At 39.0% G+C, this 14,058-nt stretch overlaps 11 non-coding genes across 11 annotated transcripts; all 11 read left to right on the top strand.

Annotated features, from left to right (window-relative positions):
* The first annotated feature begins 2,481 nt into the window (after positions 1 to 2,481).
* On the top strand, positions 2,482 to 2,553 carry TRNAP-CGG (transfer RNA proline (anticodon CGG)). The gene has a single exon. It is a non-coding gene; the product is annotated as a tRNA-Pro (tRNA).
* Positions 2,554 to 4,222: 1,669 nt separating this feature from the next.
* Positions 4,223 to 4,294, top strand: TRNAP-CGG (transfer RNA proline (anticodon CGG)). Its single transcript has one exon. It is a non-coding gene; the product is annotated as a tRNA-Pro (tRNA).
* An 804-nt stretch (positions 4,295 to 5,098) lies between these two features.
* On the top strand, positions 5,099 to 5,170 carry TRNAP-CGG (transfer RNA proline (anticodon CGG)). The gene has a single exon. It is a non-coding gene; the product is annotated as a tRNA-Pro (tRNA).
* An 804-nt stretch (positions 5,171 to 5,974) lies between these two features.
* On the top strand, positions 5,975 to 6,046 carry TRNAP-UGG (transfer RNA proline (anticodon UGG)). The gene has a single exon. It is a non-coding gene; the product is annotated as a tRNA-Pro (tRNA).
* A 1,669-nt stretch (positions 6,047 to 7,715) lies between these two features.
* TRNAP-CGG (transfer RNA proline (anticodon CGG)) lies at positions 7,716 to 7,787 on the top strand. The gene has a single exon. It is a non-coding gene; the product is annotated as a tRNA-Pro (tRNA).
* A 793-nt stretch (positions 7,788 to 8,580) lies between these two features.
* Positions 8,581 to 8,652, top strand: TRNAP-CGG (transfer RNA proline (anticodon CGG)). Its single transcript has one exon. It is a non-coding gene; the product is annotated as a tRNA-Pro (tRNA).
* An 804-nt stretch (positions 8,653 to 9,456) lies between these two features.
* TRNAP-UGG (transfer RNA proline (anticodon UGG)) lies at positions 9,457 to 9,528 on the top strand. The gene has a single exon. It is a non-coding gene; the product is annotated as a tRNA-Pro (tRNA).
* A 1,669-nt stretch (positions 9,529 to 11,197) lies between these two features.
* TRNAP-CGG (transfer RNA proline (anticodon CGG)) lies at positions 11,198 to 11,269 on the top strand. The gene has a single exon. It is a non-coding gene; the product is annotated as a tRNA-Pro (tRNA).
* A 793-nt stretch (positions 11,270 to 12,062) lies between these two features.
* TRNAP-CGG (transfer RNA proline (anticodon CGG)) lies at positions 12,063 to 12,134 on the top strand. Its single transcript has one exon. It is a non-coding gene; the product is annotated as a tRNA-Pro (tRNA).
* Positions 12,135 to 12,938: 804 nt separating this feature from the next.
* TRNAP-CGG (transfer RNA proline (anticodon CGG)) lies at positions 12,939 to 13,010 on the top strand. The gene has a single exon. It is a non-coding gene; the product is annotated as a tRNA-Pro (tRNA).
* Positions 13,011 to 13,803: 793 nt separating this feature from the next.
* TRNAP-UGG (transfer RNA proline (anticodon UGG)) lies at positions 13,804 to 13,875 on the top strand. The gene has a single exon. It is a non-coding gene; the product is annotated as a tRNA-Pro (tRNA).
* The last annotated feature ends 183 nt before the right edge of the window (positions 13,876 to 14,058 follow it).

Raw genomic sequence — 14,058 nt, forward strand, 5'->3', positions numbered from 1 at the left:
GTCGGCTCAGGAGTTGACCGAGCGGGTCGACTCAAGGGCGAGCTGCGACCAACGGGTCGGCTCGACTCTTCAGCTTCTGGGACTCAGCCGAGTTCAGCCGGCTCTCGGGGCTCGACTCAAGCGGCTCCCCGTCTCCTCTGCAGGCGGGCAAGACCCGCTTGACAGCTCAACTCGGCCAACCTCTGCCGAGTCGGAGGTCCCTCTGCTGGCCGCCAGCGTCGCGGTTTGGCGACGAGGTGACGACCCAACACTGCACGCCAGGAGCGAGCTGTGGGCGCCACCTACCGACCGAGCATCCAAACCAAATTCCCCACGGCGACAGAGGAGCGACTAATACGTATGACGCGCACCGCCCCCTCACCACACGACCACCAGGCGTCTGTTTGACATAAAGAACTGACTCCGAACATTGACTATTCAAGACCACTCTTACCACTCAAACACACTCGAACCCATAAGCCATCCGTGGCTGTGAAGAAACACTCGAGACCGAGTGATGGCCATCCGTCGTTTATAAGAGTATTCGTGATATTATCTTTAATATTTAGTGGGCTGTACTCTTAATCGCATAAATTCTCAGCAGATCCATCAATACGAATTGATTCTTGGCACCTCCTTCCGCCGAGCCACGCTCACGTGGGGAGTGGTGGCCCACCAGATCCTTAACAGGTGATCTGGTCCCCAATTAGTAAACTCTGTATAAGATAACGATCTTCGGAAAAGGAGCGCCGTCGCAGGCCTTTACTCCGAGCCATTCTGTTGTCAGATAACCTGCTGATGTATCTGTTGAGATTGGTGCCTTTAAGAATAATAACTGTTTTTGATTGTGTTTTTATCACCGTATAATCTTTCAAGTATCTTTCAGTCATAATCGCCGCACGTACTCGCATCCTCCACAGAATGTTCAACTGTCCCGTGACCCAAGGTGCTAACAACGTGATAAGGGTTGCGGATGATCAATAAGGAGGGCGGTACTGCGTGAACAATATTGAGTAATCATTCATTAACGTTAAGGTTTTTCTTAGCATAGTATTTGCATGTTTTAACGACTCTCTCTCTCACTAACAACCATCGCGTTATGCGGGATCCATGTGCCGTTGTCAAAGTGAAATCAGACAATCGTTGATGATACTGTATTGATGCCGTATTGACGTTCCGGGATTGAGAGTTCGCATACTATATCATAGTTGAGGTTGAATTAGTAATAAATTGATTAATACAGAAGTGGTTGTGTGATTCTTTCCTGAAATTTATGCATAAGATCTGCTTCTGCGTTGAGATCTGAACTTGGTGACCTTAATAAACACACTAACACATACTCAGTAAATGTTAAAGCGATAACGGGGTGAACCGGGGACCTAAAGATAAGCGAGAATGAGACGAACCTAGACAACGATGCCGAGTTAATCTAAAGTTAATCTTGCATACTTACACCACACCTGCATAACTGCATACGATTAATTGCCTTATTCCGATCGATAACCCACCCTCGTCACCGAGGCGGGGTCTGGTTATCATAACGACTTGCATTATCATAATTACACCCACTCGCATAATTACTACGATTACCTCTCGAATTGGCATAATTAAATGTGCATAATTACATCAATTAACATATTTCCGGATAATTACACATTTGGCCAAATTTCATTTGATTATTATTATTTTCACTGAATATTCATAACCCACATATACAACATAATAATTTCACCCACGCACGCATACAACACATCAAAATTTTCATACCCAACATATACAACATATGGACAATCAATACTATCAATGACATAGCGTAGGGACTCCTTCGTTCATCAATAAATTAGCAATTGCCTTTATATCATGATAATAACTTGACACCAATGATGATATCATGATTAAAATCTAAATTAGTGTAAAATAAGCAATTCAAGAAATCGCGTCATTGAAAGGGTTTGTGCCTGACTCAATCTGGGCAAATTCTTGACTCATTGTGCTATTCTCTTTCAGTTTACTATTCAAAAGTTATCATTTTTACATGAAGCCTCGTATACAAGTACTCGTATTTATGCGTTATGTGGACACAAATGTAGCTTGTTGATCTCGGGGTATGGTTCTCGCTTTGAATGCAAGAAATTCCGGAATCCAAGCCCGGTAGTTTTATTTTTCTGGGATGAGTCGGCCATCATAAGGACAATACACGAAGACTCCTGTGACCTGAGTTGTATTCATCTCAATAGATTGTTAGAGTGTGTGGTGAGTCAAGTTAGAAATGTCATTAAATATTGGTTCCCATATCATTGTTTTTGTTATAGAAAAGTGATATTGCTTTTCGTGCAAGTCTATAACCATGCATTTTCAACCAACATCTTGTATTAAGAACATTTTCAAAACTTATTTGGGTCAAAAATGTTCATTATCTCTCAGCAAAGTTACATCTCATGAGATAATCGAAGTGTTGATTTAACCTCATTTTCATACATTATTCACTGGTTGAAAACGTGTGGCTCGTTGGTCTAGGGGTATGATTTTCGCTTCGGGTGCGAGAGGTCCCGGGTTCAAATCCCGGACGAGCCCAAGCACCATTTTCTTGGGGATTGGTCAATTTTGAACTGGCCCTGGCTTTAATCTTCACAACTTTTGCTGCACAGCATGCTGAGGTATGGGCAAACAATGCTATCAATGACATAGCGTAAGGACTACTTCGTTCATCAATAAATTAGCAATCATGATAATATCTTGACACCAATGATGATACCATGATTAAAATCAAAATTTGTGTAAAATAAGCAATTCAAGAAATCGCGTCATTGAAAGGGTTTGTGCCTGACTCAATCTGGGCAAATTCTTGACTCATTGTGCTATTCTCTTTCAGTTTACTATTCAAAAGTTATGATTATTACATGAAGCCTCGTATACAAGTACTCGTATTTATGCGTTATGTGGACACAAAGGTAGCTTGTTGATCTCGGGGTATGGTTCTCGCTTTGAATGCAAGAAATTCCCGAATCCAAGCTCGGTAGTTTTATTTTTCTGGGATGAGTCGGCCATCATAAGGACAATACACGAAGACTCCTGCGACCTGAGTTGTATTCATCTCAATAGATTGTTAGAGTGTGTGGTGAGTCAAGTTATAAATGTCATTAAATATTGGTTCCCATATCATTGTTTTTGTTATAGAAAAGTGATATTGCTTTTCGTGCAAGTCTATAACCATGCATTTTGAACCAACATCTTGTATTAAGAACATTTTTAAAACTTATTTGTGACAAAAATGTTTATTATCTCTCAGCAAAGTTACATCTCATGAGATAATCGAAGTGTTGATTGAACCTCATTTTCATACATTATTCACTGGTTGAAAACGTGTGGCTCGTTGGTCTAGGGGCATGATTTTCTCTTCGGGTGCGAAAGGTCCCAGGTTCAAATCACGGACGAGCCCAAGCACCATTTTCTTGGCGGATTGGTCAATTTTGAACTGGCCCTGGCTTTTATCTTCACAACTTTTGCTGCACAGCATGCTGAGGTATGGACAATCAATACTATCAATGACATAGCGTAGGGACTCCTTCGTTCATCAATAAATTAGCAATTGCCTTTATATCATGATAATAACTTGACACCAATGATGATATCATGATTAAAATCTAAATTAGTGTAAAATAAGCAATTCAAGAAATCGCGTCATTGAAAGGGTTTGTGCCTGACTCAATCTGGGCAAATTCTTGACTCATTGTGCTATTCTCTTTCAGTTTACTATTCAAAAGTTATGATTTTTACATGAAGCCTCGTATACAAGTACTCGTATTTATGCGTTATGTGGACACAAATGTAGCTTGTTGATCTCGGGGTATGGTTCTCGCTTTGAATGCAAGAAATTCCGGAATCCAAGCCCGGTAGTTTTATTTTTCTGGGATGAGTCGGCCATCATAAGGACAATACACGAAGACTCCTGTGACCTGAGTTGAATTCATCTCAATAGATTGTTAGAGTGTGTGGTGAGTCAAGTTAGAAATGTCATTAAATATTGGTTCCCATATCATTGTTTTTGTTATAGAAAAGTGATATTGCTTTTCGTGCAAGTCTATAACCATGCATTTTCAACCAACATCTTGTATTTAGAACATTTTCAAAACTTATTTGGGTCAAAATGTTCATTATCTCTCAGCAAAGTTACATCTCATGAGATAATCGAAGTGTTGATTTAACCTCATTTTCATACATTATTCACTGGTTGAAAACGTGTGGCTCGTTGGTCTAGGGGTATGATTTTTGCTTCGGGTGCGAGAGGTCCCGGGTTCAAATCCCGGACGAGCCCAAGCACCATTTTCTTGGGGATTGGTCAATTTTGAACTGGCCCTGGCTTTTATCTTCACAACTTTTGCTGCACAGCATGCTGAGGTATGGGCAAACAATGCTATCAATGACATAGCGTAAGGACTCCTTCGTTCATCAATAAATTAGCAATTGCCTTTATATCATGATAATAACTTGACACCAATGATGATATCATGATTAAAATCTAAATTAGTGTAAAATAAGCAATTCAAGAAATCGCGTCATTGAAAGGGTTTGTGCCTGACTCAATCTGGGCAAATTCTTGACTCATTGTGCTATTCTCTTTCAGTTTACTATTCAAAAGTTATGATTTTTACATGAAGCCTCGCATACAAGTACTCGTATTTATGCGTTATGTGGACACAAATGTAGCTTGTTGATCTCGGGGTATGGTTCTCGCTTTGAATGCAAGAAATTCCGGAATCCAAGCCCGGTAGTTTTATTTTTCTGGGATGAGTCGGCCATCATAAGGACAATACACGAAGACTCCTGTGACCTGAGTTGTATTCATCTCAATAGATTGTTAGAGTGTGTGGTGAGTCAAGTTAGAAATGTCATTAAATATTGGTTCCCATATCATTGTTTTTGTTATAGAAAAGTGATATTGCTTTTCGTGCAAGTCTATAACCATGCATTTTCAACCAACATCTTGTATTAAGAACATTTTCAAAACTTATTTGGGTCAAAAATGTTCATTATCTCTCAGCAAAGTTACATCTCATGAGATAATCGAAGTGTTGATTGAACCTCATTTTCATACATTATTCACTGGTTGAAAACGTGTGGCTCGTTGGTCTAGGGGTATGATTTTCGCTTCGGGTGCGAGAGGTCCCGGGTTCAAATCCCGGACGAGCCCAAGCACCATTTTCTTGGGTATTGGTCAATTTTGAACTGGCCCTGGCTTTTATCTTCACAACTTTTGCTGCACAGCATGCTGAGGTATGGGCAATCAATGCTATCAATGACATAGCGTAGGGACTCCTTCGTTCATCAATAAATTAGCAATTGCCTTTATATCATGATAATAACTTGACACCAATGATGATATCATGATTAAAATCTAAATTAGTGTAAAATAAGCAATTCAAGAAATCGCGTCATTGAAAGGGTTTGTGCCTGACTCAATCTGGGCAAATTCTTGACTCATTGTGCTATTCTCTTTCAGTTTACTATTCAAAAGTTATGATTTTTACATGAAGCCTCGTATACAAGTACTCGTATTTATGCGTTATGTGGACACAAATGTAGCTTGTTGATCTCGGGGTATGGTTCTCGCTTTGAATGCAAGAAATTCCGGAATCCAAGCCCGGTAGTTTTATTTTTCTGGGATGAGTCGGCCATCATAAGGACAATACACGACGACTCCTGTGACCTGAGTTGTATTCATCTCAATAGATTGTTAGAGTGTGTGGTGAGTCAAGTTAGAAATGTCATTAAATATTGGTTCCCATATCATTGTTTTTGTTATAGAAAAGTGATATTGCTTTTCGTGCAAGTCTATAACCATGCATTTTCAACCAACATCTTGTATTAAGAACATTTTCAAAACTTATTTGGGTCAAAAATGTTCATTATCTCTCAGCAAAGTTACATCTCATGAGATAATCGAAGTGTTGATTTAACCTCATTTTCATACATTATTCACTGCTTGAAGATGAGTGGCTCGTTGGTCTAGGGGTATGATTCTCGCTTTGGGTGCGAGAGGTCCCGGGTTCAAATCCCGGACGAGCCCAAGCACCATTTTCTTGGGGATTGGTCAATTTTGAACTGGCCCTGGCTTTTATCTTCACAACTTTTGCTGCACAGCATGCTGAGGTATGGGCAATCAATGCTATCAATGACATAGCGTAGGGACTACTTCGTTCATCCATGAATTAGCAATCATGATAATATCTTGACACCAATGATGATACCATGATTAAAATCAAAATTCGTGTAAAATAAGCAATTCAAGAAATCGCATCATTGAAAGGGTTTGTGCCTGACTCAATCTGGGCAAATTCTTGATTCATTGTGCTATTCTCTTTCAGTTTACTATTCAAAAGTTATGATTTTTACATGAAGCCTCGTATACAAGTACTCGTATTTATGCGTTATGTGGACACAAAGGTAGCTTGTTGATCTCGGGGTATGGTTCTCGCTTTGAATGCAAGAAATTCCGGAATCCAAGCCCAGTAGTTTTATTTTTCTGGGATGAGTCGGCCATCATAAGGACAATACACGAAGACTCCTGCGACCTGAGTTGTATTCATCTCAATAGATTGTTAGAGTGTGTGGTGAGTCAAGTTATAAATGTCATTAAATATTGGTTCCCATATCATTGTTTTTGTTATAGAAAAGTGATATTGCTTTTCGTGCAAGTCTATAACCATGCATTTTGAACCAACATCTTGTATTAAGAACATTTTTAAAACTTATTTGTGACAAAAATGTTTATTATCTCTCAGCAAAGTTACATCTCATGAGATAATCGAAGTGTTGATTGAACCTCATTTTCATACATTATTCACTGGTTGAAAACGTGTGGCGCGTTGGTCTAGGGGCATGATTTTCTCTTCGGGTGCGAAAGGTCCCAGGTTCAAATCCCGGATGAGCCCAAGCACCATTTTCTTGGGGATTGGTCAATTTTGAACTGGCCCTGGCTTTTATCTTCACAACTTTTGCTGCACAGCATGCTGAGGTATGGACAATCAATACTATCAATGACATAGCGTAGGGACTCCTTCGTTCATCAATAAATTAGCAATTGCCTTTATATCATGATAATAACTTGACACCAATGATGATACCATGATTAAAATCAAAATTCGTGAAAAATAAGCAATTCAAGAAATCGCATCATTGAAAGGGTTTGTGCCTGACTCAATCTGGGCAAATTCTTGACTCATTGTGCTATTCTCTTTCAGTTTACTATTCAAAAGTTATCATTTTTACATGAAGCCTCGTATACAAGTACTCGTATTTATGCGTTATGTGGACGCAAAGGTAGCTTGTTGATCTCGGGGTATGGTTCTCGCTTTGAATGCAAGAAATTCCGGAATCCAAGCCCGGTAGTTTTATTTTTCTGGGATGAGTCGGCCATCATAAGGACAATACACGAAGACTCCTGCGACCTGAGTTGTATTCATCTCAATAGATTGTTAGAGTGTGTGGTGAGTCAAGTGAGAAATGTCATTAAATATTGGTTCCCATATCATTGATTTTGTTATAGAAAAGTGATATTGCTTTTCGTGCAAGTCTATAACCATGCATTTTCAACCAACATCTTGTATTAAGAACATTTTCAAAACTTATTTGGGTCAAAAATGTACATTATCTCTCAGCAAAGTTACATCTCATGAGATAATCGAAGTGTTCATTGAACCTCATTTTCATACATTATTCACTGGTTGAAAACTTGTGGCTCGTTGGTCTAGGGGTATGATTTTCGCTTCGGGTGCGAGAGGTCCTGGGTTCAAATCCCGGACGAGCCCAAGCACCATTTTCTTGGGGATTGGTCAATTTTGAACTGGCCCTGGCTTTTATCTTCACAACTTTTGCTGCACAGCATGCTGAGGTATGGGCAATCAATGCTATCAATGACATAGCGTAGGGACTACTTCGTTCATCCATAAATTAGCAATCATGATAATAACTTGACACCAATGATGATATCATGATTAAAATCTAAATTAGTGTAAAATAAGCAATTCAAGAAATCGCGTCATTGAAAGGGTTTGTGCCTGACTCAATCTGGGCAAATTCTTGACTCATTGTGCTATTCTCTTTCAGTTTACTATTCAAAAGTTATGATTTTTACATGAAGCCTCGTATACAAGTACTCGTATTTATGCGTTATGTGGACACAAATGTAGCTTGTTGATCTCGGGGTATGGTTCTCGCTTTGAATGCAAGAAATTCCGGAATCCAAGCCCGGTAGTTTTATTTTTCTGGGATGAGTCGGCCATCATAAGGACAATACATGAAGACTCCTGTGACCTGAGTTGTATTCATCTCAATAGATTGTTAGAGTGTGTGGTGAGTCAAGTTAGAAATGTCATTAAATATTGGTTCCCATATCATTGTTTTTGTTATAGAAAAGTGATATTGCTTTTCGTGCAAGTCTATAACCATGCATTTTCAACCAACATCTTATATTAAGAACATTTTCAAAACTTATTTGGGTCAAAAATGTTCATTATCTCTCAGCAAAGTTACATCTCATGAGATAATCGAAGTGTTGATTGAACCTCATTTTCATACATTATTCACTGGTTGAAAACGTGTGGCTCGTTGGTCTAGGGGTATGATTTTCGCTTCGGGTGCGAGAGGTCCCGGGTTCAAATCCCGGACGAGCCCAAGCACCATTTTCTTGGGTATTGGTCAATTTTGAACTGGCCCTGGCTTTTATCTTCACAACTTTTGCTGCACAGCATGCTGAGGTATGGGCAATCAATGCTATCAATGACATAGCGTAGGGACTCCTTCGTTCATCAATAAATTAGCAATTGCCTTTATATCATGATAATAACTTGACACCAATGATGATATCATGATTAAAATCTAAATTAGTGTAAAATAAGCAATTCAAGAAATCGCGTCATTGAAAGGGTTTGTGCCTGACTCAATCTGGGCAAATTCTTGACTCATTGTGCTATTCTCTTTCAGTTTACTATTCAAAAGTTATGATTTTTACATGAAGCCTCGTATACAAGTACTCGTATTTATGCGTTATGTGGACACAAATGTAGCTTGTTGATCTCGGGGTATGGTTCTCGCTTTGAATGCAAGAAATTCCGGAATCCAAGCCCGGTAGTTTTATTTTTCTGGGATGAGTCGGCCATCATAAGGACAATACACGACGACTCCTGTGACCTGAGTTGTATTCATCTCAATAGATTGTTAGAGTGTGTGGTGAGTCAAGTTAGAAATGTCATTAAATATTGGTTCCCATATCATTGTTTTTGTTATAGAAAAGTGATATTGCTTTTCGTGCAAGTCTATAACCATGCATTTTCAACCAACATCTTGTATTAAGAACATTTTCAAAACTTATTTGGGTCAAAAATGTTCATTATCTCTCAGCAAAGTTACATCTCATGAGATAATCGAAGTGTTGATTTAACCTCATTTTCATACATTATTCACTGCTTGAAGATGAGTGGCTCGTTGGTCTAGGGGTATGATTCTCGCTTTGGGTGCGAGAGGTCCCGGGTTCAAATCCCGGACGAGCCCAAGCACCATTTTCTTGGGGATTGGTCAATTTTGAACTGGCCCTGGCTTTTATCTTCACAACTTTTGCTGCACAGCATGCTGAGGTATGGGCAATCAATGCTATCAATGACATAGCGTAGGGACTACTTCGTTCATCCATGAATTAGCAATCATGATAATATCTTGACACCAATGATGATACCATGATTAAAATCAAAATTCGTGTAAAATAAGCAATTCAAGAAATCGCATCATTGAAAGGGTTTGTGCCTGACTCAATCTGGGCAAATTCTTGATTCATTGTGCTATTCTCTTTCAGTTTACTATTCAAAAGTTATGATTTTTACATGAAGCCTCGTATACAAGTACTCGTATTTATGCGTTATGTGGACACAAAGGTAGCTTGTTGATCTCGGGGTATGGTTCTCGCTTTGAATGCAAGAAATTCCGGAATCCAAGCCCAGTAGTTTTATTTTTCTGGGATGAGTCGGCCATCATAAGGACAATACACGAAGACTCCTGCGACCTGAGTTGTATTCATCTCAATAGATTGTTAGAGTGTGTGGTGAGTCAAGTTATAAATGTCATTAAATATTGGTTCCCATATCATTGTTTTTGTTATAGAAAAGTGATATTGCTTTTCGTGCAAGTCTATAACCATGCATTTTGAACCAACATCTTGTATTAAGAACATTTTTAAAACTTATTTGTGACAAAAATGTTTATTATCTCTCAGCAAAGTTACATCTCATGAGATAATCGAAGTGTTGATTGAACCTCATTTTCATACATTATTCACTGGTTGAAAACGTGTGGCGCGTTGGTCTAGGGGCATGATTTTCTCTTCGGGTGCGAAAGGTCCCAGGTTCAAATCCCGGATGAGCCCAAGCACCATTTTCTTGGGGATTGGTCAATTTTGAACTAGCCCTGGCTTTTATCTTCACAACTTTTGCTGCACAGCATGCTGAGGTATGGACAATCAATACTATCAATGACATAGCGTAGGGACTCCTTCGTTCATCAATAAATTAGCAATTGCCTTTATATCATGATAATAACTTGACACCAATGATGATACCATGATTAAAATCAAAATTCGTGAAAAATAAGCAATTCAAGAAATCGCATCATTGAAAGGGTTTGTGCCTGACTCAATCTGGGCAAATTCTTGACTCATTGTGCTATTCTCTTTCAGTTTACTATTCAAAAGTTATCATTTTTACATGAAGCCTCGTATACAAGTACTCGTATTTATGCGTTATGTGGACGCAAAGGTAGCTTGTTGATCTCGGGGTATGGTTCTCGCTTTGAATGCAAGAAATTCCGGAATCCAAGCCCGGTAGTTTTATTTTTCTGGGATGAGTCGGCCATCATAAGGACAATACACGAAGACTCCTGCGACCTGAGTTGTATTCATCTCAATAGATTGTTAGAGTGTGTGGTGAGTCAAGTGAGAAATGTCATTAAATATTGGTTCCCATATCATTGATTTTGTTATAGAAAAGTGATATTGCTTTTCGTGCAAGTCTATAACCATGCATTTTCAACCAACATCTTGTATTAAGAACATTTTCAAAACTTATTTGGGTCAAAAATGTACATTATCTCTCAGCAAAGTTACATCTCATGAGATAATCGAAGTGTTCATTGAACCTCATTTTCATACATTATTCACTGGTTGAAAACTTGTGGCTCGTTGGTCTAGGGGTATGATTTTCGCTTCGGGTGCGAGAGGTCCTGGGTTCAAATCCCGGACGAGCCCAAGCACCATTTTCTTGGGGATTGGTCAATTTTGAACTGGCCCTGGCTTTTATCTTCACAACTTTTGCTGCACAGCATGCTGAGGTATGGGCAATCAATGCTATCAATGACATAGCGTAGGGACTACTTCGTTCATCCATAAATTAGCAATCATGATAATAACTTGACACCAATGATGATATCATGATTAAAATCTAAATTAGTGTAAAATAAGCAATTCAAGAAATCGCGTCATTGAAAGGGTTTGTGCCTGACTCAATCTGGGCAAATTCTTGACTCATTGTGCTATTCTCTTTCAGTTTACTATTCAAAAGTTATGATTTTTACATGAAGCCTCGTATACAAGTACTCGTATTTATGCGTTATGTGGACACAAATGTAGCTTGTTGATCTCGGGGTATGGTTCTCGCTTTGAATGCAAGAAATTCCGGAATCCAAGCCCGGTAGTTTTATTTTTCTGGGATGAGTCGGCCATCATAAGGACAATACATGAAGACTCCTGTGACCTGAGTTGTATTCATCTCAATAGATTGTTAGAGTGTGTGGTGAGTCAAGTTAGAAATGTCATTAAATATTGGTTCCCATATCATTGTTTTTGTTATAGAAAAGTGATATTGCTTTTCGTGCAAGTCTATAACCATGCATTTTCAACCAACATCTTATATTAAGAACATTTTCAAAACTTATTTGGGTCAAAAATGTTCATTATCTCTCAGCAAAGTTACATCTCATGAGATAATCGAAGTGTTGATTGAACCTCATTTTCATACATTATTCACTGGTTGAAAACGTGTGGCTCGTTGGGCTAGGGGTATGATTTTCGCTTCGGGTGCGAGAGGTCCCGGGTTCAAATCCCGGACGAGCCCAAGCACCATTTTCTTGGGGATTGGTCAATTTTGAACTGGCCCTGGCTTTTATCTTCACAACTTTTGCTGCACAGCATGCTGAGGTATGGGCAATCAATGCTATCAATGACATAGCGTAGGGACTCCTTCGTTCATCAATAAATTAGCAATTGCCTTTATATCATGATAATCACTTGACACCAATGATGATACCATGATTAAAATCAAAATTCGTGAAAAATAAGCAATTCAAGAAATCGCATCATTGAAAGGGTTTGTGCCTGACTCAATCTGGGCAAATTCTTGACTCATTGTGCTATTCTCTTTCAGTTTACTATTCAAAAGTTATCATTTTTACATGAAGCCTCGTATACAAGTACTCGTATTTATGCGTTATGTGGACACAAAGGTAGCTTGTTGATCTCGGGGTAGGGTTCTCGCTTTGAATGCAAGAAATTCCGGAATCCAAGCCCGGTAGTTTTATTTTTCTGGGATGAGTCGGCCATCATAAGGACAATACACGAAGACTCCTGCGACCTGAGTTGTATTCATCTCAATAGATTGTTAGAGTGTGTGGTGAGTCAAGTGAGAAATGTCATTAAATATTGGTTCCCATATCATTGATTTTGTTATAGAAAAGTGATATTGCTTTTCGTGCAAGTCTATAACCATGCATTTTCAACCAACATCTTGTATTAAGAACATTTTCAAAACTTATTTGGGTCAAAAATGTACATTATCTCTCAGCAAAGTTACATCTCATGAGATAATCGAAGTGTTCATTGAACCTCATTTTCATACATTATTCACTGGTTGAAAACTTGTGGCTCGTTGGTCTAGGGGTATGATGTTCGCTTCGGGTGCGAGAGGTCCTGGGTTCAAATCCCGGACGAGCCCAAGCACCATTTTCTTGGGGATTGGTCAATTTTGAACTGGCCCTGGCTTTTATCTTCACAACTTTTGCTGCACAGCATGCTGAGGTATGGGCAATCAATGCTATCAATGACATAGCGTAGGGACTACTTCGTTCATCCATAAATTAGCAATCATGATAATAACTTGACACCAATGATGATATCATGATTAAAATCTAAATTAGTGTAAAATAAGCAATTCAAGAAATCGCGTCATTGAAAGGGTTTGTGCCTGACTCAATCTGGGCAAATTCTTGACTCCTTGTGCTATTCTCTTTCAGTTTACTATTCAAAAGTTATGATTTTTACATGAAGCCTCGTATACAAGTAATCGTATTTATGCGTTACGTGGACACAAATGTAGCTTGTTGATCTCGGGGTATGGTTCTCGCTTTGAATGCAAGAAATTCCGGAATCCAAGCCCGGTAGTTTTATTTTTCTGGGATGAGTCGGCCATCATAAGGACAATACACGAAGACTCCTGTGACCTGAGTTGTATTCATCTCAATAGATTGTTAGAGTGTGTGGTGAGTCAAGTTAGAAATGTCATTAAATATTGGTTCCCATATCATTGTTTTTGTTATAGAAAAGTGATATTGCTTTTCGTGCAAGTCTATAACCATGCATTTTCAACCAACATCTTGTATTAAGAACATTTTCAAAACTTATTTGGGTCAAAAATGTTCATTATCTCTCAGCAAAGTTACATCTCATGAGATAATCGAAGTGTTGATTGAACCTCATTTTCATACATTATTCACTGGTTGAAAACGTGTGGCTCGTTGGTCTAGGGGTATGATTTTCGCTTTGGGTGCGAGAGGTCCCGGGTTCAAATCCCGAACGAGCCCAAGCACCATTTTCTTGGGGATTGGTCAATTTTGAACTGGCCCTGGCTTTTATCTTCACAACTTTTGCTGCACAGCATGCTGAGGTATGGGCAATCAATGCTATCAATGACATAGCGTAGGGACTCCTTCGTTCATCAATAAATTAGCAATTGCCTTTATATCATGATAATAACTTGACACCAA

The sequence above is a fragment of the Lampetra fluviatilis genome, chromosome 24 (assembly GCF_964198595.1).
Source record: "Lampetra fluviatilis chromosome 24, kcLamFluv1.1, whole genome shotgun sequence".
Taxonomy (NCBI): Eukaryota; Metazoa; Chordata; class Hyperoartia; order Petromyzontiformes; family Petromyzontidae; genus Lampetra; species Lampetra fluviatilis.